Genomic DNA, 24006 nt, shown 5'->3' with positions numbered 1-24006 from the left:
TGCTGTCTCCTGTGTAACGCCAGGATACAGGCTTTGGTTTTCACTGGGTGGAAGCTAGTAGCCATTGGAGAGCTTTGGTTATGGAAGTGTCATGATCTGACTTGTATGTAAACAGGATTGTACTGGCTACTGTGCTGAAAGTAGATTGAAGGGGACAAATTGGGAGCAGAGAGACCAGTTATGAGGTTACGAGAATAAGCACCTTGGGGCAATTTGAGTTGGAGAAAGTATGGCTGTCAATGGGGGAATCCAACAAAGCAATTAAGAAGAATGCCAGATTTTTGGTAAAGATAATAATGCTGTTGTCAGGTCAGGTTGAATTTTAAGTGCAGATAATACTTTCGAATGGATTTTTTAAGATTTTATTTATTCATGAGAGATACACAGAGAGAGGCAGAGACAGAGGTAGAGAGAGAAGCAGGCTCCATGCATGGAGCCCAACACAGGACTCATCCCAGGTCTTGGGGATCATGCCCTGGGTGGAAGGCAGGCACCAAACCACAGAGCCACCCAGGTGTCCCTCAAATGGATTTTTAAATTAAGATTTAGAAGTCATCTGTGCCCAGGGCTTTTTCATCAGTACAGAAATTTTTGGAAAAATGTGTTTTAGTAAAAAACCATTGAAATTTCAAAGGAATTAAAAGAGGAACATTACAGGTAAGAATAACTATCTTTGAGTCATTTGAAAACTGTCCAATGGAGGTCAAATCAGATCTATTCTTTGGGAAATCTCTCTCTCCTTGACAAGTGATCTAGGGCACTGGACTCAGCCTAGGTCAGGTATGAGTAACAGCATCATTGAGAGGTTGGGATGATAAGTGTTAAATACAAATGACACCAGAAAGTGAGAGACTCTGGATTCAAGACAAATACTATATCCAAGAGATCTTGATTAGTGAGATTTGAAGCAAAGGGTAAGAGACAGACATGCCTGAAGGAATTCATTTATCAATTAGTAGGTAGACTTAGTGACTTTTTAATCTGCTCTTGGGCTACATGGGACTTGGGCTGAGGTGTGTGTTGGACAAGGCTAGTAGTAAGCCTAGAAGAGAATGTAAAAGCTGAAATATGTGGGTTTTTAGTAAATTTCCTTTGCATATCAGGAAGGACGTGTTTCCTCAAAATGGAGTGCATTGCTTTGAGAAGCATTAAAAATTACTGTTAGGCTAAAATGGGGGATCCCACATCGGAGAGGCTTTTTTAAGTGGCAGTTCAGGCCAAGGTAAGGTAATAGTGTTAATGATCTCTATGTTTTTCTCCAGTTCTAAAAACATGCTATACTGATACTTATTTGGAGCACAAAGATTTCATGTGATAGTTGCTGCTTTTTTATGATTCTTCCTTTGTCTATTTATAACCTCTCACAGCCTTAGGCAGGAGGAGCTAAATGATTGCTGCTCATTTGTTGGACACTACCCATGCGGAGAACTCTACTACGAAGGCATCAGCATTCTATATTTCAGCCTGACTTTTTAGGAATAAAGTAGACTTAAAAACGTGATTGTCAGTGTAACCTTGGAATTCGCTCAATAAATTTATGTACTAATATAGAACTTGAATTTACTTAGCCCTGGTTTGAAGAATCCTTTTGAATGAGGCTCCTATTGATTGAAAATATGGATCTTGTCAGAAAGAATAAGTTTATCCGGGAAACATGTCTTATGATAGTATTTCAGACAGGCTTGTCAGGACCCTCAGAGAATTGTGGAAATTGAGAATGACAATACCCTACTGGAGGCAATCTGTTAAACAATTAATAAGCTATATATCACTCATTTGTTTATCACTAAATAGCCTGAATAATTTTATTTCTGCTGGAAAAATATCTTAAAAATGACTACTGGGGCATGTAGAATTTGGAAAGTATCTCTAGAGAGCTGATTTTTTTTTTCCCTCTAATAAATTGAAAAAAGAAATACTAAATCTATTCCTTAAAGCACTAAAATATTCATGTTTATGTGTGGCCCAGGGTTTCTGGTTTTGAAGGCCTGGCCCCTGCTCTTTGGGAACTGCTGTTTTGTAGAAGAGGTAAAAATGTATGCAATGATTGTAACACAAAGTGTAATATATGTTAGGTGCCATGTGAGTGACTTACAATGTTATGGGAAGTCTGATATACATGTCAGCTACATCAGAATAACCTACAATACATTTAAAAAATAAAGATCCCTTGGTCCTATCTAATATAAAGCTATAAATCCTAAATCTCTGGGGTGAGACTTAGGAATGTATATTTTTAAAGCTCATTTGCTATTAGATATGGTACCCTAATGTTATTCCATAAGTGCCAGTAGTAGTAGTAGCTCCCTGCAAAAAGATCCACTTCCAGTTTTTCTCAATTCAGTCAAGTTCACTAATCCAGTTCATGGCTCTCGGTCTTGGCTTCACATGGAGTGAGTTGGAAAGCCTTGGTGATACTTAGGTCTCACCCACAGAGATTCCGGTATTTTTCCAGTTTGCAGCCTGGATGTTGAGATTACACACCCAAATATACATAGCAGATGATGTATTTTCGAATGTTACAGTATTTTGAATGTTACAGCCTATTTATAAGGCCATTCATTATATATATCTTACATATATATATATATATATATACACACACACACACACACACACATATATATATATACACACACATATATATAATCTTATAGTCTATCTGCTAGCCATAGTGAATACCTGCAGACTTCAAAATGATGATGATTATGTTAATAATCAATATGAGTGACAGTCATTATGTGGTTCCACTTATACGGGGAATATAAAAAAAAAATAGTGAATAGGATTATAGGGGAAAGGAGAGAAAATGAATGGGAAAAATCAGAGAGGGTGACAAAACATGAGAGACTCCTAACTCTGGGAAATGAACAAGGGGTAGTGGAAGGGGAGGTGGGCAGGGGGATGGGGTGACTGGGTGACAGGCACTGAGGGGGGCACTTGATGGGATGAGCACTGGCTGTTATACTATATGATGGCAAATAGAACTCCAATAGAAAATATCCATATAAACAAAGAGTGACAGTCAACATTTATTTTTTTGTTATTAGGTACCAAGTATTAATTTGTTTAATCCACATAAAAATAACTAATACTATGAGGTACAATGCTGTAATAAGTCCCATTTTACAGATGAGAAACAAAGCTAATGTGACTTGCCTAAAGCCACACAGTTAGAAAATGACAAAACTGGGTTTTGAGACCACGTAGTCTAAGAGTGTGCACCATTAGTACCATGTGACCTGAATATGTGTTATATGCTACCCCCATGCCGCTCTCATATCCTTGAGCCACGTCATATGTGTTTACGTTGCCTTGAAATACCTTCCTCCAACCTCTTATATGGTGATATTTCACCATTTTCAGTTCACAGCACAAATGTCACCTCCTTATAATGTGTTTTCCCTACTTCCCTGCCCTGAGAACTGATATTCCTGGGATAGCTATTGTCAGAGTCTTTTAGTTACGTACTCATTTGGTCTGTCACATTGGTGTGAGCTCCTTAAGAGAAGGGAGTATGCTTTGTTTTTGTTATTCCCTTAACAGTGTCTGGAATATAATAACTACTTAATACATACTGACCAAGTGAATGACTAAATGGAGGAATGCATCACTGAATGTATGGGAAAGCAAAAGTGTGTTTTAATCTCATAAGTAAATTAAGTTAATTGAATTGATTAAGAGGCCAAGCCAAAAATGTGTCAGAAGCCAGTATTAAGCTTCTTGAATTCCTGAATGTGTTTGGATTTCATTTTTAGATCATGGGGGATTATTGAAGATTTTAAGTAAGGAAGTCATGATACATCTTTCCACCAAGAGGACTTAATAAAACTCATGGGGACCAATTGGGAAGTCCTGTAAACAAGTCTTACTCTTACAAATCATCCTGGGTACAATTTTATCTCTATCCAGGGAGGCCTACCTCCGTCTAGCCAAAGTCAGACACACAATTACTTGTAGTGGGGGATGGAAGTGAGGAAAATGTGAGGAATGAAGGAATGGTGCTAAGCCTGTATCCAAGAGGTGGGATAAGGCCATAAAGTGTAAAGGGAGTTGCAAATGCTGCGGTCAGAGAGGTGGGGCATGTGTTACAAGAGAAATAAAAGTAATTTGGAACAGAAGACAGGAAAACTGCAGGGAAAAGGTCTATTTTTAGCTGATAGCGGGTGAGTGGTAAAGTGGTGAGCCTGGAGGTTTAGGGAACCCAAAATTACTAGTAACGGTGAAAGAAGTGTTTTCTGAAGGTAGACCCAGCAGTAGTGTGCAAAATAGTCTAGAGCAAGGATTGGTAATCTGGAGAGCTAAGAATAATTTTTAGTTTTAAGTGGTTGAAATAAGTTCTTAAAGATTTTCTTTATTTGTTGAGAGAGAGAGAGAGAGAGTGAGAGCGAGCTGGGGGAAAGGCAGAGAAAGAGAGAATCTCAAGCAAACTCCCTGTTGAGCACAGAACCTGACATGGGCTCTGTCTCATGACCCTGAGATCATGACCCTGAGTCGAAATCAAGAATTAGACACACAACTGACTGAGCCACTCCAGTAACCTGAAAAAAATTAAAAAAAAAATATTCATGGCATGTGAAAACTACACAAAATTCAAATTTGGTGGAACATAAATACAGTTGTATTGGAATAAATACAGCCATGACCATTCATTTCAGTATGGCTTATGGCTCTTTTGATTGGGCTACAGTGGCAGAGATGAGAGTTATAGCTGAGGCATATATGGCCCACAAAGCATCACACATTATTTGGGCCTTTGCAGAAAAAGTTTGATGAGACTGGAAAAGTTAAAAGTGAAATCCATTAGGAATCTCACTTAGAGTATTACAATAGCCTGTGAATGTAGTAGTAGAGAGATTTACAGTAGCTCCGAATTAAATAATAAATATATTTTATCATGTGTAGCCTTTTAAAGTTGAACCATGTGTAGCCTTTTAATGTCTCAGGGAATAAATTGGAAGGGTATGGGGCAAAAGAGAAGAGTTAAGAGTGGAGTGTTATGATAAGGGCGGGGGGTTTGGATCCAGTAGACATGTGGGTCCATCTGATCAAGAGAAGGACTAGGAAGCTGAATTTGAGCAGAGCTGCGGGACCAGGAAATACAGAATGCTTGGGAATGGGAAAAAGTATGAAGGGAGAACCAATGAGTGAGCCAGAATTGGCCTTAAAGGAGAGGATAGGAATTAGTGTCTTGACTGAGTAGGCATTTAATTACTCTGTTGACTAAATGAGAACTGGTAGGGCAGTCAAGCAGCAGGGAGTAGGGGAGTAAGGCACTAAGGTTCAAGAATGGCGATGCAGAAGTGAGCACATGGCGAGGAGCCTGGATTCAGGGCCCAGCAGCAGTCGGCCTTAATACTGAGTTATTGTATCCCGTACAACTTGGATTTGCAAGACACTCAGTGTGCTTCCACACGTGTTACTTTATTTAAACCCTTCACCACTGATCTGGTAATTTATGTTAGACATTTTTCCCTTCCATTTTACATTTATCATAATGGAAAATTATGAATATCTCTCCAGATACCGATTTATCATGGAGCTAACACAGCTTAAGCTTTAGGGTCCCTTATTTTCATGGTCCCATCCCAGGCCCTGGCCCTGTCTTTATCTCAAAGAAAATCTCAAATTATCTAATTTCAGGATTAATAAAACCTTGATCTGCCCTTGTGTTTTATTTAACCGAGATGGAATTGATTGGGGCTGAAGCTTCACATGCAGTGTTTTGTTCTGCTACACCTTGCTGCCCACTGGCTGTCTTTTGTATCTTTCATGGCTAGTAGGCAACCAATTCCTGTGGGGCTCACACTACAGATGAAATGACAAAATTCTAAGCAACCAGCAGATGAGAAAAAAAAGCACATAGACAGGGAAAGCAGCAGTTTGTAATATAATGTTTGACAACCAAAAACAGATGAAGAAAACTGCCTGGATCCCTAAAAATAAATATTACACCAAGGCCTGCAAATTTAATATTCCTTTAGAATGATTTGTTACATGAATGGCTAAAATGAGGTTTCCAGATGCCCTCGGTTATTCACAAACATATAATTATTTCGAGGCTACTGAAAATAAACATTAGCATAGAGAAAAGAATGTTTAGGTTAGCTTACAAAAAGACAGCATTTCTATTCCACTTCCATTTATTTTTCCTTTAAAACAATTTAATAACCGAGTCATTACAAAATGTTATAAAATAGGACAGAATAGTCACTGAGCCGATTTAAGCTACTTAAATAAAGAGAGGCCTAAGTGTTCGCACCAAAATGAAACTAAAATGTTTGTATTTCACTTTGAAAAAATTCTTGAATGTGAAGGCTATCTGCAATAGAATGGAAATACATCTTCTAATTAGTACTTCAGAAAGGTATTATTCTCAGAAAAATAAAATCCTTTTATGATTTGAACCTGTTAATCATTTCACTTATATGACAGATTTAATTCTAGTTTCTTTGTGATTTGTTCGAGGAAGATATTTCAGTCTCCATAAACATCTATTCACATGTGTCTGTGCATGTGTCTTCTGTCCATGACTGTGTGTGTGTGTGTGTGTGTGTATTAAAAGTTTCCAGATTTCAGGGCACCTGGATGGCTCAGTCAGTTAAGTGTCTGACTTTTGATTTCTGCTCAGGCCATGGTCTCAGGGTTCCGAGATTGAGCCCTGCTTGGGGCTCTGTGCAGGGTGTAGACCTGCTTGAGATTCTCTCTTTCTCTCTCCCTCTGACACCCCCACACCCGTGCGTGCATGCCGGTGTATATGCGTGTGTACTCTCTTTCTCTAAAAAAAAAAAAAAAAAAAAAAAAAATTTCCAGCTTTCCCTGCAACTGAGTAGCTATTGTGGCTATTTTTTCTTCTTTTTTTTTTTCCAGAAATCTTTCAAGGATAATGAGACTTTTACCTCCTCCTCCCGTTTCCCTGTCCACCACTTTCCATTTGTGTTACTCTTTTTCGGGCCTCTTGAGGAAATAATGTGGATGATTCTGCTTAACTGTGTTTCTGAAAAACTGAATCTAAATTGCATATATACCTACGTGATTCTAAGTAGTTGATGGGAACTGGCTGACACATTTAATTTACTTTCCTTTTACAAAATGTTGTAGAATAACTCTTAACAAGCACCAAATCAGAGGTAAGACTTTAGGGTGCCCTTCATCAGAATGATTTGGGTTTTTGTTAAAAATGGAGTTCCTATGTCCTAGTGCAAACCTCCTAAACCTGAACATTTGAGGTTGTAGACTAGGGATGAGCATTTTTAACAGACTTGTCAAGTGATTCTTATTCACATTAAAGTTTGAGAGTATGGGCTTATATATAGCCTTCTTTATTTAAATCCTAGTGTGTTGCAAATGGATTATGATGTAGTTCCTAAGAATAAAAGAATATTCTTCATCCATAGAGGGAACTTGGGAAATCTTAGTTTTAAAACCTCTAGCTAATTAAGATTCATGAGTAGAAATGGTTTGTTTATAGAAAGACTTTTGCCTGGGTCATTAATTTTTAGAAAAGTTTATAATCTTTCAGGAATTGGAATCATCTGGAAATACACACGGGTTTGCAAACTGACGCTAAAATGAACAGCTGAGTGCTTGAATAGAGTAGGAGACATTAAGGAAACAGAATAAGTTGTTAGATAAAATGTAATATTGGGGAAAAACTGTCCTCCGGGCATCTATTTCCTTATAAAATTCTTGAAAATGATTTTTTTCTAATAACAAATCATATATGCAGTTTTTTCAAGACTATAATTATATTCAATAGCATTCTCATATTTTTTCCTTTAGTGTTCCTTTGATTTCTCTATTTTTAAATAAAAATAATGTATTTCCTAAGGGATGACAATAATGAAAAGTTGTAGTACTTAAAAATATAGCAAAAGTTAAGAATAGAGCACTCTAGTCAGTTTTGCTTTTTTAACTTGGGAAAGTTTTGATATGACATAATAAAATGTGGTTTTTTAATTTGCAAATTTATTTGATTTCCTATGCCACATAAAGCATATTCTGTGCTTACAGTATGATTTTCCTGGTATTATCAACACTTTCTTCTACAAAAGAGATTTGATATTCCTGTAACTAGAACACCACTCTTCTAGCACCTCAATCATTTAGAGAAAATTGAGATCAGTACTTCAGACAAATATTTGGACAGAATATACATCTCATGATATGCATCTCATGAGGACTAATATTACCAGAGTAGACAATCCCAAAACTCTGGGTACTTAAAACTACCATAAATCCATTTTAGCTTTGGATAATCCAATATGCCTAGAATAGTCAAAATTTACACCTGTTATCCCAGCCTACTTATTAGTAGTGCCCCCTTCACTCCCAGTTAACCAAATTTAGATAACAAATTATATGCTGATTCTAAATTTGACATTTTCATGTACTGGTACTTAAAAGCCCTTTCTCCCATTTAAACATTTTCACAAATTCTTTCTTTTATGACTATCTCATGGTAGGTAATGGAAGCACTGCCAAAAAAGATGAGAGGAAATGGCTCTTCTGGCTTGACCTCCTTCAATTTGGAGATGTTTGTGCTCACAAATCTCATTCCTTGTTGGTTCCTAGCCTCTTGTGTAGTATAGCACCTTCCTAGAAGTGGGAAAAATATCTAGAAAGAAGTGTGCTACTGCTATTTTGATAAAAGGAGAATTTCTTGGACCTGGATCCAATGTTCACAGTTCCCTGTACCAAGACTGTAGATAAATATAAAAAGAGTGAAAGTGTTTTAGCCCAGTGGTTGGAAACTTAGCCTCTGGAGTTAATCAGATCTGAATTTGCAACCCAGCATCCTCATTTACTTGCTGTGTGATCTTGGACAACTCATTACACCTCTCTAAGCTTCACTTTCTCTGTAAATGGGAATATTAAAAGTCTTTTCTTCCTTTCTTGATAGATCTGTTGTTATGTATGATTGAATTAAGATATTTATCACAATGTATTATATATATTATCTCCTATTTTGACTGATACTGCCACCACCACAACTACTGCTATCATCATACTCTTGCTTCCTCTAGATAAATTAAACACTTCTAATAGGGAAATATGAGGAAATATCCTAAAGACAAAAGGGATATACATGATCACTCTCTCTATCTGTTGCTTGCTCAAAGATTGAAAAGGTAAAGGAAGTTACCTAACCCATTCATCTACTCAGTTAACAGATACATACTACTAAGAGCTAGAAACAATAAAAATAAAAAGAATAGTGGCCTAAATGTGATTTTTACTTTAAACAGCCTTCTTTTCAACTGGATGTCCAGGATACTTCATTACAATTATTTTTAACTGTCCCCTCACCTATTTCTTTTCTCATATATATTAATATTCAAAATAGAAAACGGTGATAACTATATCTCATTTTATCCTCCTTAATGGAAGTGGTATTAGGAACGGTCCCTTATATCAGTTATATATTGGTGGCCCCAGCTGGGCTCACTCAGGTAGCTACGTATAGCAGAGAGATCACCTGGGGTCTGAGCTCTGCTGAGGAGGTTGAGATCACTGGGTCTTTTTTCTTCATGTGGTCTTTCTTCCCAAGAAAGCATTTAATGGAAACAGCAGTGTTCCAGGAGAGCAAACCCCAGTGTGAAAGGATATTTTAAGCCTCTTCTTAGGTCATGTTTGATGATGTCACATTGTTCAAAGCAAATCAGATGACCAAGCCCAGAGTCATTGTGTGAGAAAAATACAAAAAGCAGAAGTATCAGGAGGGTTAATAACATTGAGAGTCATTAATACAAGCACCTATCTCAATTATCACATAGTATTTTTTGACAGAATGGGAATACCCCACAATATGTATATAAGGGTAAGATTCTTTCAACTACTGTTATAGCTGAACTAGAAATGAATTCTTTCATCTGCAACCTCCGGCATGAAAGAACTTCTTGCCTTATTTCTTAGAATGGAAGGGAGAATTGAGCATTCTCGTAACACAGCCTTAAATTTAGACTCCAGTCCTTTATCCTTGATAAGCATTAATGTTTTTATCTCTGAATAAAAAGCAAGATGGATTATCTAGTTTTACTCTATTCTTGTGCTTATTATATGTTGTACTCTTATTTTTTCCTAAATAATAGTATTGACTTTTCTATGGATTTCCTATTTTAAACAACACTTGAATCACATATTTTAGTTGTAAGAAAATTAGAATAATTCGTAGTATTAAAATGCATTGCAAGAGAAGTATTGGTAATGATTTTAACTATAATTCTAAAATTTGATAATCTGCATTTGTTCTTAAAAACATTGCCATATATCTCTACATATACAAAGGTATGTATGTCCTTGTTTTCAATATAATTATTCAAATGATCAAGGAATAATTTTTGAAGTCCTTAATTAAATCGATGGCTTAACTTTTCTTGTATAAAAGACGACCAAACAAATTATATACTGACTTTCTCCTTAATCATTTTTAGCTTGAAACTATATTTTTAAATATCACTTAAAGACCTGTGAATCAATTCTGCTTGTTTAAGAAATGAACTAATAGAGGTGGCTTGAGCAAGTTATCTTAGTGACTTATATCAGTAAGATTGCTTTTATGTTTTCGTATTTGAAATGATTTCTCAAAAATACAAAAACCTTAGAATAATCCTGGAGAGAAAATGTCTGATCTTAACTGAAATCTAACCTCAAGAGCTTGGGTTCTTCATTCTATAAGGGGGTAGGGGATTGGTGGGGAGGAAGAATTATTGCTGTCTGAACAGTAGAGTCTTTAGATCAAATGCTAGGAATAGTAGATAAAAAAGAAAAGCCTTAAGTAAAATATACAAAAGTGAAACAAGCGGAGAAGAAGAAAACTATTGTTTCCATGACTGTAGTGGCAAAGAGAAGGGACCACAAAAGAGAGGCAAGTGAGTAAATGCTCCTATGTGTCTGATTTTCAGAATTGTTGATCTTGATATCTGAGAATCAAAGTTTTCCTCTAAAATAGCTTTTTTTTATGATAATAGTCTATGCAAGATAAAACCAGCTGTCTCAGAGGGAAAACACATTTCTTTCTCTTACATTCCAAATACTTTTCATTTATAAGCAAACTTCAGACACCTTAGGTCAATCCTGTCTCTTGGGGAGGATAATCATTTTAGGAGTTGATAAAAGTGTAACACCCATTGCAATTACTGCAAGATGTTTCAGTAGTACAGGGTTTTATTTTTTAAGTCATTAAAATTAATAAATGATTTCAGGTTTATTCTCATCAAAAGTGTTATTATGTTGGGGGGCACAGGAGGATCTCATTTTTTACCTATATTTCTGAAAACTATAAAACAAATTAGGTCATCACAAATTGGCCCATATTTTCACCTTAACAATTTGATTGTTGGAAGTTTTATTCCTAATCCAGAATTTAGAACCAGATGTAACTAAAAATAATTGATAGCATATTTAGATTGTAAAAAATATAATTATTAAAATTCATTTCTCAAGCACAATAAAATAGCCAAGTGTGTTGAATATATTCATGGTAAAATAAGAGCTCATATATATTGAACATTTTCTGTGTTCAGAACACTAAATACAATTATGGTATTATATCATTGAATCTTCTGTTAGGTGTTAATCTCTTATTATAGATGAGAAACTTGGAGGTTAAAAAACCAATATGAAATTGATAGGAATACCTGAATTAATGATCTTAAGCACCTTATACTCTGTGGCTTAGAATTTAAGAAAACTAATGTATAACAGTATACAGAACATAAAGTACTTTCATCATTTCACCAAATAAGCATAACATATTATAGTAAGAACTTATATGTAATTATCCACAGTTGTGTTGGCCTTCTAGAGGGAAAGGATACCCTAGAATAGAGAAGCAGCTAATGATGGCTTGGGAAGATTAGAGATTCCAGTAGAATGAAGAGTTGTGGAAACTTGATTCAGACATTAGAAAATTATATGAAGAAGTAGCTAAAGGTTTTTGTGTAGGACCCAAACAGCAAGAAATGAGATAATAGCAATTAGATGTGCAATGCGGATTTCAGAAGAGGTAGACATAGACAGGAATTAGATGTGGAGCAAGAATTAGTCAAGAATGGGAACTATGTAAGTTTGCTCCTCAGCAATGGGACTAAGATCAGAATGCAGTTAAGAAAGAGATTCAGAGTGGGGAAAAGGAACAGTAGTAACTGGAAAGCTCAATGAAGGTGACTGCCACAGTAAATGGTCTTGTCCAAGTATGCCAAAGACACGGTCTAAACTCGGGGTCCAGAGTCACCTTCCTCTTATTCTTTACCTCAGAGAAGCCCTGAGAAGCTCAACAAGTTGCAAGGAAAGCTGAGTCCTGTGTTTCTGGTTGCTGATAGAGTTGAAAAGCATTCCCAAAGAACAACATGTAATTAATTAAAAATGGAAATAACTCTGCCATTCTGTGTTTATGGTGAGGGGAGGTGGGGAAAGTACCAGGAGATGAGAAGGTAAAAAGAAAACTGAGCTTTGGATACCCAATCTCTGAAAGTCAGTGCTACCTGGAATGGAGCTAAGTTTAGACAGGAAACAGGAAAGAAAAAAGTAATTCCTTTAAGAGCCTTTCAAATGCTTCCAATATGTACTATGTACTCCACTGGGTCCTATAAACACAGACATGAAAAGGCACATTGTCTACTTTTATAATCCTCCCCATCTAGTTGAGGAGGTAAAGGAGAGCAAAAATCATATGGAATCATGTAGAGGTAGTCACGGGATGAATGGGTCAAGAAAAGGACACTAGTTCAGCCTTAGTCCTTGGGGAGTGGAGAGGAGAAAGGAGATGATGACTCACAGAGAATATACTTTTGGTTGTGTCTTGAAAGTTTGAATAGGAACGACACAGGTGTGTAATGAAGAACAGCTAATCCAGGAAGGCAGAATGACAAACATCCTGCAGGGGTGATGTAATAACCTAGTATATTTAGGAATTGAAAATATGGCATTAATGGATATGTTAGTCAGGGTCCAATCAGGAGACACAGAAGAAAACTAAAACAATAATTTGGACAGGAAAAGTTTGACATGGAGAATTATTAACTATAACAGGATTTGAATAAATAGAGATTCTCTAATAAGAAGTAAGCGAACTGTAAAGATAAAGGAATAGCAAATGTAGGGAGTAGCTGCCATTCCTAGAGCTGAGGGAGGGCTCCTGATATAACTAACTCCTCCCCCTCCCTGAAACTTGTAGCCCCAGCGCTGAGATCTGGACCTTGCTAGAGAGGGCATGGCTGTGGATAATTACTGCATGGCAGAGAAGTTGCTGGAATGCTCAGTTGGTGGAATTTGCTGAAAATGTGTCCTTGAAACTTGACCACAAATCGGCCCTCTAAGGAATCAAAGAAAGATATTCACGATATCTCACTAGGCTACCAAACTACCTAGGGGAACACCAGGGAAATGTGGGTCGCTGCTGGCCACTGTGTGCTCTAAGGGCCCAGTGCTGGAAAAGCTCTATGCTGTAAGGAGCTGATGCTGGACAAGGAAACTTCTGGCACTGTATGAGCCTACAGCTGGAGCAGGTGCTGGCAAGTTGCATTCTTAGAGCAGTCCAGAGCATATACCAGGACCAGGAATGAAAACCCCTTCCTGCTCTAGCGCCCCTGCCTCACCCTGTACTGACGAAGATCAACTTCATCACGGCTGGTAGGAAAACTTATTTAGGAGGCCTGGCTTCATTTTCACAAAGCAAGCAATGAACAGTGAAATTTGGAACCAAAGGGCAATAAATCGATAATGACACAATGGATTACACAGTGCTCAAGGAATTATGGATGGTGCTGGAGAAGGAAGCCAGGGCCAGATAATTATGGATACATGGAGGAGCAAGGGCTTAGAGAAAACTGTAGTCCCTGCTCTATAATGTGTCACAGAATCTTGACTCTGGATCCAGTACCTTATGAAAATAGGTACCCACGTTCTTCTTGAGACTGTAGAGAGAAATCCAAAGAAGAAAACTCATACTCTAAGCTTGCCATGCAGTTAGTTCTGTTTTTCTGTGTCAATTCATGTAGAATCCTCAGTTTCTTAGAACCATGTGTGGCATAATGTGAATATCAGATTTTACCATGACTTGAGCCAAGTAGTATAAATAAAATGAGCAATGGCGAAAGGTGTGCTCCTGTCAGATTTTCAGAGAAGCTCACCCCCAGCCAACAATTCTAAACAGATTCCTTTCTAGCAAAATACTGCCCAAAAGCCAGCTTCCCTTCCCCCTGACATTTATCTGAATTTGTAATTATATATTAATGCACAGTATTTGATTGAACCTGTATTCCCTACCAGCTGTAAGCTTCAAGAGGACAGAGACTGTTTTTGCTCTCTGAGTGGGTTGTGCAGTGCTTGGCATGTAGTAGCACATGCATAGTAAGTGCTTCTTGGATGGGTAGTTGACAGATTATTTTAGATTTGGCTGTGATAGTCTTGATAACCCAGAAAATCTTCTGTCGTTCTTTGCACCTTCAGATAAGAATATCGTTATTAATCTCATTTAGGTCTGGAGTGCTTCTGATACCAAAAAGTGATGCTGGTCAAGGGTTTCACTATTTAGGGTCTTTTTAAAAAGATTTTATTTGTTATTTGTTTATGAGAGAGAGAGAGAGAGAGAGAGAGAGAGAGAGAGAGAGAGAGAAGGCATATGAGCAGGGGAAGAGGTAGAGGGAAAAGGAGAAGCCGACGTCGTGCAGAGTAGGGAGCTGGACCACACCTCGGGTCTCCATCCCAGGACACCGAAGTCAGATGCTTAACCAACTGAGCCACCCAAGGGCCCCCACTATTTAGGTTTTTGAAATTACCCATCAAGCATTTTTACTTCCTCCTCTTATTCTCAGCGTTGCTGTCGTCTCTGCTCCAGCACTGTGCAGCTCCCCTTCCTCCAGCCACCCTTTTTCCACTGTGATTGCTGCATCAGGCTTCCTCCTTTAATGGCCGTTCTCTTCCCAGAAAGCAAAGAAATGGGAAGGAGAAAAGCCTTGATTAAATTCTCTCTCTCTCTTTTTAAAAATGTTCATGGTTGTTTACTGCTATAACCTATTCAAAATATATTACAGTCACAATTTAGGTAAAGTATATTTGAGTTTGAAAAATTTACTGCCAATCGAAAATATATATCTGGTATGAAAATTAATACCTTGAGCTGTGACTGTCAAAATTCTTTGAACTAATGGGCCTTTACAGGGAGTGCATTATTCAGAATAGTTTAAAATATGCAAACAATGCACAAGGAGATTCATAAACTATAAAATTATTCTAAGCCAGAACAAAATTTCCCTGATCTTTAAAGGGATTTAGCTATTAATTTTTAAATGCTGAACATAGTTGACATTTCAAATTGAATTGTTACTGAAATAATCACATTGAATCTCTTGGTTAAATGTTCAAAGTAGAGCCCATGAAATATGCATGTTACCAAATCAAGGCAAAGGGACTTTCTTCTGAATACATGACATTTTGTTGTTGTTGTTAAATGTTAGATGCTTTTTATGTAGAAATAAAATAATCTGTTATGAGTAAGATATGCTTATTCTTTAAAAAAAATTCTAGTGTGTGGAACTCAAGGGGTTTATGCAGTGTTTATGCAGTTACTTTACTGCACATCCACTATTTGCAAGGAAGCGAATTTAAAAACTGATGAAACTCAGTTTCTCATGTCAAGATAATTAGATTCTGATGGCTAATACTGGGAAAATACACTATCTCAAGGCATTGTAAAATATCAGTAATATTTCCCAAGACCAGATTTCTCTAAGTGTGGTATATGTATCTTTGTTATTACATTAAGTAAGTTTATGTGGTACATGAATGAACCTTTTATAATTTCATTCTATTTTTTGTTTTGTATGCCTACTTTCCACTCTATTCATAGAATATTCTAGTTTTTGTTTTAGTAACTATATAAAGTTTACTTCTTATATAAATATAAATTTGTTAAAGTGATAGTTTTTTTTTAAATCATGTGTGAATAATGATACATATGGAACACAGATGTTCACAATCATAAAGTGATTCCCTAGAACTAATGTTTGAGAAACAACTAAAAATTCTCATGGTAGGTGTTTGATGAATAGTTGTTGAATGTATGAATAAATGAATGAGTAATGTGTTATTTTAGAAGTTTATATTTCTAATAAATAGAATCAAGGAGGAAGTATATCTAGTGTATTTTTCTAGATAGTTCTTTATAATGTATTCCTAATCAACAATGTTTCTCCTCCTACCCTTGTCAAAATGCCTCATTTTCTAGGAGCTTCTATGCAGTTTGTTCTGCTGGTGGGATGTCCCTTATAGAACTAAGAATTAAGAAAACATTTATAAAGTAATTACAAAAGTGAAAATTTATTTAACGAAAACTAGATTGATGTAGGGAATTGCTCAATATATGGATTAAATGTACTTTTAAATATATTTGAGTATCAAAAAGTCACTTACACTATTGACTTTAGTTATAAAACAGACTGTATGTCCTGAGATTTCTAGGTTTTAGGAGTATTAGGAAGCCGAAGGATTTTATAAAATATTTCCGGGTGAATCATGCTAGTATTCCAATTGGGATGTGTCCTCTCCTCCTCTCCTCTCCTCTCCTCTCCTCTCCTCTCCTCTCCTCTCCTCTCCTCTCCTCTCCTCTCCTCTCCCCTCCCCTCCCCTCCCTCCCCTCCCCTCTCCTCCCCTCCCCTCCCTCCCTCTCCCCTCTCCTCCCCTCCCCACCCCTTCCCTCTCCTCTCCTCTCCTCTCTTCTCCTCTCCTCTCCTCTCCTTCTTTCTCTTCTCTTCTCTTCTCTTCTCTTCTCTTCTCTTCTCTTCTCTCTCTTCTCTTTTCTCTCTCTTCTCTCTCTCCTCTCCTTTTTTACTTTTTTTTGAGAATAGAAAAAATAATTAAAGCATTAAATTGTACAAATTACAAATCTGTTCCAAAATATACTTACATTAAATAAAATACGCATTTCAGTAAGACATCTACAGTGAATGACTATGAGTCTTGGAAGCTTCAGGACATCTAGGCAGGGACAGCATCCATGGGAGGAGCTAAGAGAATGTGCATCCAATCACAGTATGCAGCGGGTTTCTTATGGCCCATCCCGCATGCATGAGCTACACTGAGCACATCATCATCACTTGTGCAGGGAAGGATTTTGTTTGGGAAAAGGGGAAGAAACAAGCATTAGCCTCAATTCTGAGTTCATTACAACTTCTCAGGAATCTCATCAATAGCCTATACAGTACAGTTTCCAAAAAGTAAACCTGTTAAGGTAAGCAGACAACTCTTTAGAACCCCAAACACATTTTCTTGCTGTATTTGTGTGGAACTCTCCATGTACGTTGGGCAGTCGTGAAGAGGTTCTTCTTCAGGACAGCATAGTCACAGGATGTGGATGACCCTCTGGGTCTGAGGGGAGCTCAAGGCTCCCTCTTGGTTGAGGTTGGAGACAAGCCTACAACATACAGTCCACAGCCCCACCGTCTCCTCCTCCTGTCATCTGGCATAACACCTAAGGTAGTCTTCCACTTTATTCCCGAAGTCCTCCTTGCCCCTCTGGTGATGTTCCACAGCTTCAATATTCAGTATTCAGCAGATCATCAAAATTCAAAAGATCAGTAAACAAAGAGCTTAATCCCCAAACAACATCCTATAATCTCCCTATGGGAGCCCAGCCATGGAATGTTCTCTCAGTAAACTTAGACATGTGTCACCTGTCTCTGGGATGTAGGGGTGCCAGACCCTGCAGGCATTTCACTTTGGGAGGCCCCATGTTGTAGGCATCAGGAACCTCTGTTTCCAACTGAAATTTTCCACCCAGATAGGAACACACTTCTGGGGTTGCAGTTAGCTGAAAGCAGTGGATCTTGTTTGGATCAGGAAAATGCACCTTACAAGAACACGGTCAATTTGCTTCAAGCTCCATAGCCTCTTTAACGAGCAGCGTGCCCCTTACGGACACCCTCCGAGTGGAGTCAGAGGCTGTGGCTGATGTCCAGGAGACCATCTGCCCAGCTTGCTAGCCAGCGTCAGCATCACCGCTACCTTTACCCTGGGCACCCCGAGACAGGTGCCAGCCGCACCGGCCCCAGCCAGTGGGATGGGTTTCTGTTGATAAGACACAAGAGAAGGACACAGGCTTACCTGATCTAAACAGTTGTCCGTGGCTCCTGCTTTTTCATACATTTCGTGTAAGCTTACTTCTTGGTGTCTTCTCAGCATATGCAGTCAGCTATGCAGGGACCATAGAGATTTTAGGGTGTAGATTCCTTACAAGGATGTGTCTCCATTTTCATTAGTTTTAATGAAACTAATTTGAATATGAAGTTTTTACATATCTGGACTCTAAATGTTTTCTGGAGTATGCTCGAATCAGTGCAGTAGGCAGACTGAGCCAGGGATTACAATAAAAGAATTATCACCAGATAATTCAAATTTGAAAAGAAAGAATATGGAGCAGAGACTTAGTTTAGCAGTTTAATAGGCCAAGAGGGAAAGTTTTGCCTTTGTTTTTGTATCAGGATATCTCAGAATGGCATTTAACACTATAGAGTTCTCTATACTGAAGACATTTCTTCTTTATAGTCCATCTTCATTTTGGAATTCTTTCCTTTTATTTTTCTCAGTTACTTTCAGTAAATAATTATGCTTCTTCCACTTTTCTTCAAATTCAGTAAATTTCAAAAGTGTGCATTTAATTTATGCTGACCACCAGTGTCCATCTGATTTAGCAAAAATCCTAGGTAGCAAACTCTACATCATAAATTTACATCATATAATCTCTTGAATGTTAAATTTGTTCAAATATTTATTCAGTGTTTGCTACACATTAGGTAATATCACGTTGCATCATAAATACAAATATAAAGAAGATACAGGTCATAGTTTCTGGAGCTTCAAATTCAGGAAGGGAAGCTAATGTGTTTCATCTTACACATTTTAATTGCAAAATGAGAAAAAAAAGTATGTGCTAATAATGTTTTTTTCTATATATAATAATAATAATGGTGTTTCTAAGGAGTGCATCCTTCTTCTGTTTGTCTAACATCCCTAGTTTTTACAGGCTATGTGGTCTTGTTCCTGCTCTTACCCCTTCCTGCAATGCTCTGCTGCAGATGTAGTGTGATTGGCAATCATCATTCTTATCTAAGACCACATGTCAGTAAAATTTCCTTGACTGTCTGATCTAAAAGAGCTTTTTTCCTACCCCATTACTCACTCCATTATATCTCTTGGTTTTCTTCAGAGCCTTTATCTTTTGCTAAGTTTGCCTTTGTCATATGTGCTTGTTTCTATATTGTGTATATCTCTTGACAACCATATAATTCTAGAAGGGTGGATATGAGGGCGTTGAGTAACACACTGAATAAATATCACTTAATAAGAACAAATTAAATAATGTGTATTCAGTATTTTATAACTGGCAGTGTGTTTGGCTAAATGAATTCACAGTATACATCATTTTCCTAAAATGGGGCTGCTGTGTCAGAGAAGAGGACTTGGAATTGGAAGAACTGGGTTTGGAGAAGGTCATGGAGGCTACCAAAGCACTGTCTTCTCTGAAACAGGGGAAATCAACCTTGACCTGTTGGTACACTGGTTTGTCTATATCAGCAGTGTAGTGTTAATAATAAATTATTGTTATTTGTGAATGATTTTCTTGTAAAATATTGTAGTGCTAACAATGTTATCTCTGTAATGTCACTCACATATTCCTGTTGGGAGAAGAAAAGGCATTACAATAATCAGTATAGCATCAGTGACTATTTCTCAGGACATTAATATAGTGATTTTGAATTACTGTGGTGTTTTTTACCCTAAAAATTTTTTGACCTTTTAAAAATAATTTATATACGTTTCTGGGAATATTTTGTGCATAGTAGGAGTACCTTGCATGTATGTCATAATAGAAAACAGTTTGAGAGCTACTGCTCCAAGTTACCTTTGTAGGAAAACAGGTATTCTGGATAGGCTCAATAACTCAAGCTATAATTTTGCTTAGGGGAGAGAAGATGATCAATGTATCTTTGTGTCCACAGTGCCTTATCAAAGTCTGGGAAACTGAAAATGATCTCAAAATCATCTGTCAAATAATATAATTTATTAATAAAATAAATAAGTGATATGATTTAACTGACATAATGAGACACTATAAGACATTTACCATCAATTGATAGAACTAACTTTGGTAGTCTAGGCTTTTAAAAAGTGATTATGGCAATTATACTTCCCAAGTACCCCATCATTAATTTAGGCATCTCTCACTAGAAAAATGGGATTAGACCTACTCTTTGTTGGTGATTCCAACAAGGTGGGGAGACTTCCCTGAGTAGGTATTGTGATTTATAATAACCTATTCCAGTCTTTACAAACTTCACATGTACACTATTAATGCTTTTTGGCTTATGCTGTTTTCACTCTCTATGATTCTCTATTCCTACAATAAAAATAATTGAAGTAAATGATGTTATTTATAGGAGTTTCTTTCCTCTTTGACCTTTAGGGACTGTTGTGGGTTGAATTGCATCCCACATAAAGATGATGAAGTCCTAACCCCTATTACATGTGAATATGACCTGATTTGGAAATAGGATCTTTGCAAAGGATCAAGTTAAAATGAGATCATTAGGATGGACCTTAGTCAAGTATGACCCATGTTCTTATAGAAAAAGGATTTGGACACAGGGAAGACAATGTGAACATACAAGGAGAACACTGTCTATAAGCCAAATATCTGAGAGGGAGGCATAGAATGGATTGTTCCTTATAGCCCTTAGAAGGAACTAACCCTTCAGACATCTTTATTTTGAACTTCTAGTCTCTAGAACTGTGAGACAATATATTTCTGTTGTTTAAGCCACCCTAGTTTTTGGTACTCTGCTACAGCAGCCATAAGAAACTAACTAGTGAAGGGACAGATATTAATTGAGAATCATGGGTTAGGTAATAAAATAACTGGAATAATTTTAAAATATTTAGTTAGTTATTGGAGTTATAGATAGAAAAGTTTATTAATGATTAAAGTAACTTGCAAATAATTTATTTTTATATAAATTACCATAGGCAATGTGGGAAAAAAAATTTAGGAAACAAGTTGCCCACAAGGGGCAGCTTGTTGCCTGAATGTCAACTGTTATCAAACACTAATTAATCTGACCTTAAATTTTTCCATTGGGGAGGGAGCCAATCTGCACTTAAATTAACCATGAATTTTTTTCTTGGGTTCAGGAACCTACTCTGATGTGTGGTTTGCCCACAAAATATGGGTCTTCCACTCCAGGCTTTAGATTAACTTTGACATCAAAAGCCCTGTAACTCCTTGCAAAATAGTAAAGCAATGTGTCCTCTATTATCCTATCTTCTGTTATCTTTTTATGAGGAAAGAGTGCTTTCTCTTTTACATAGGGTGATCCTAACCGCATGTGATATAGACTTGCAACCAAAATAAGAAACTATGCATGTATGATTTTATATCTACTGTATGAGATTACCTTTACCCCCTCAATCAGTACAGAGAATCTTTGGCAACTGAATATGTATCTTTCATCAAACTCATTCATTCGCTCAATTCCAAATTTCTTTTTGCAGATGCTATGTAAACTGAAAAGAATTTCTATATTGAAAATGCTGTAGCTTTTCCCTTAATTTTTCTGTAATCGGGTTTCTTCTTGAATATTGCCTATTTTTATATCTCTTTTTTAACCAGTCTTTTTAAAAAATATTTTATTTACTTATTTGAGCATGAGAGAGAAAGCACATGAGAGAGAGAGAGAGGGGGGGGGGGGGATCACAAGCCAGGGGGATGGAAGGGGTTGAGGTAGAAGCAGACCCCCTGCTGAGTAGGGAGCTGGATGCCAGACTCAATCCCAGGATTTGAGGATCATGACTTAAGCTAAAGGCAGAGACACTTAACTGATTGAGCCACCCACGTACCCCGCCTATTTTTATTTCTGAATATTTAAAATGGCTGTCAAACAGGAGATTTAAAGAAAAGAATATAGAATTATTTCCTGAAATCAAGGCTAACCCAAACGTCTCTAACATTCAAATTGGAATTTATAACCATTAGAATGATCCCTTCATCCCTTCACTTAAAGGCAAATACCACCCAAGAACAGGTGGTATCAGGAAGGAGAAAAGTTAACTTACTTAGTCTTATTATTCAGCTTCCTATAATCACCATATATTTAGATTAAAGACAGGAAGAAATATGATCTAAAGTAATTCTATGGGGATCCCTGGGTGGCGCAGCGGTTTGGCGCCTGCCTTTGGCCCAGGGCGCGATCCTGGAGACCCGGGATCGAATCCCACGTCGGGCTCCCGGTGCATGGAGCCTGCTTCTCTCTCTGCCTGTGTCTCTGCCTCTCTCTATCTCTCTGTGACTATCATAAATAAATAAAAATTAAAAAAAAAATTAAAAAAAAAATTAAAGTAATTCTATGGACTGAATGTTTTGTGACTCCTCCAAATTCCTGTGTTGAAGCTCTAATCCCCAATGTGATGGCACTTGGAGGTGGGGACTTCGGGAGGTGGGTAATTATGTCATGAAGCTGGATCCCTTATGTACGAGATTGGTGCTTCTATGAAAAGAGAGAGGAGAAATGGTCTCCTCTCTCTCTGAGAAATCTGAGAATTCAGCAGGAAGGTGACTGTCTGTAAACCAGGAGAGGGCCCTCACCAGGAGCCTGACCGTGCTGGCACCTTGATCTCATCCTTCCAGCCTCCAGAACTGTAAGAGATTAAAAAGTCACCCAGTCTATGCTATTCTTTTATAGCTTCCTGAACCAACTAAGGTAGCAAGGGGACCAGGAAAGACAGCATCCTCTTATTCCTGGAAAGAAACTTTAGAGATTTTGCCACATGGTGGATTCTGCTTTGGGAACATTTATGCCACTGATCTTACTGTGTTAGGAAGATGTTACTTTACTTTGGCCAGGGAGAGCTACATCTAATAATTTCTGTTAATATCATGGCGATTAAACTTTTAGAAAGGAATTTTTTACAGTGTTAGTAATAACACCTCTTTATAAAACAAAATCCAAATAATTCAGAAGGGCATATTGTAAATAAAGGATTTCTCTTTCACTTTCATATGACCCTGTATCTCTTTCATAGAAATAAAAATTGCTCAGATTTTTTTGACTGTCCTTTGGGATATACTCTATGCACATGTAAGTGTATATAGGAAAGATTACGGCTATTAATAATCCATTTGTGCATAAGCAAACTTGCCTCCTCTTTGGTAAATGTGTAAATTAATATTTTAAAGCAAAATGTATGCCAGATTCAGAAATGGAAAAATCAATATCTATTAGATTAACTTACATTTATTTGAATCCTAGCAAACTGTGTTTTCAACATGTTTATTGGCCATTTATATTTTTCTATAATTGTTTACGTACTTTATTCATTTGCCTATTCTTAATTTTTATTGATATGTGAAAAATAATCATTTATGTGAATTGAAGCACATTAAATGTATAAATACATACATTTTAAACTTGGATCCCTTTCCATAAATGTACAGTATATTCCATGTTGCATTTTATGAAGGTGTCATTTGTTTTGCCAGTGTCCCTCTTGATGGGCATTTAGATTGTTTCTTTTTTTCTCCTTCCTAGTGCAGATATATAAAAAAAAAAAATCAACACACTTGTCTTTGTGCACTTGTTTGATTACATGTGTAGAATATTAGTGAAATTGTAATTGCTATATCAGCGAGTAAATACCTTTTAGCTTTTGATATTTCCAGTTTGTTCTTCCAGAATTTGACAGCAATTTAGACCCTAAGAGCAGTATTAGAGTGCTTGTTTTCCCATACTTTAAGCAACCTTTAGACACTATGTTTATGTCTTATTCTTGAATAACTTGTTAATTTAAAATGGTGGTTTAATTAGTGTTTTCATTTTTAAAAGTAGGAGTGTGATCTTGAGATTTTTTCTGTTAATTTAAATAAAGATTTTCACACTCCTCATTTGAGTAATGACTCCAGTGGAGTCACAGGATTTATTTTAATTTTATGCAAAAAAGAAGAAAAATCTCAGAGCT

General features: G+C 37.0%; 1 protein-coding gene and 1 pseudogene across 7 annotated transcripts in view; one reads left to right on the top strand and one right to left on the bottom strand.

The window, feature by feature from the left end:
* The window catches only part of EPHA6 (EPH receptor A6), an 867085-nt gene that overhangs the window by 247088 nt on the left and 595991 nt on the right, over positions 1 to 24006 (top strand). The gene's annotated exons all lie outside the window — the stretch shown is intronic.
* LOC121490886 lies at positions 17455 to 17994 on the bottom strand (annotated as a pseudogene).

The sequence above is a fragment of the Vulpes lagopus genome, chromosome 1 (genome assembly GCF_018345385.1).
Source record: "Vulpes lagopus strain Blue_001 chromosome 1, ASM1834538v1, whole genome shotgun sequence".
Taxonomy (NCBI): Eukaryota; Metazoa; Chordata; class Mammalia; order Carnivora; family Canidae; genus Vulpes; species Vulpes lagopus.
Note: the sequence above shows the minus strand (reverse complement) of the source record. Positions and strands in the feature narration are given on the sequence as shown.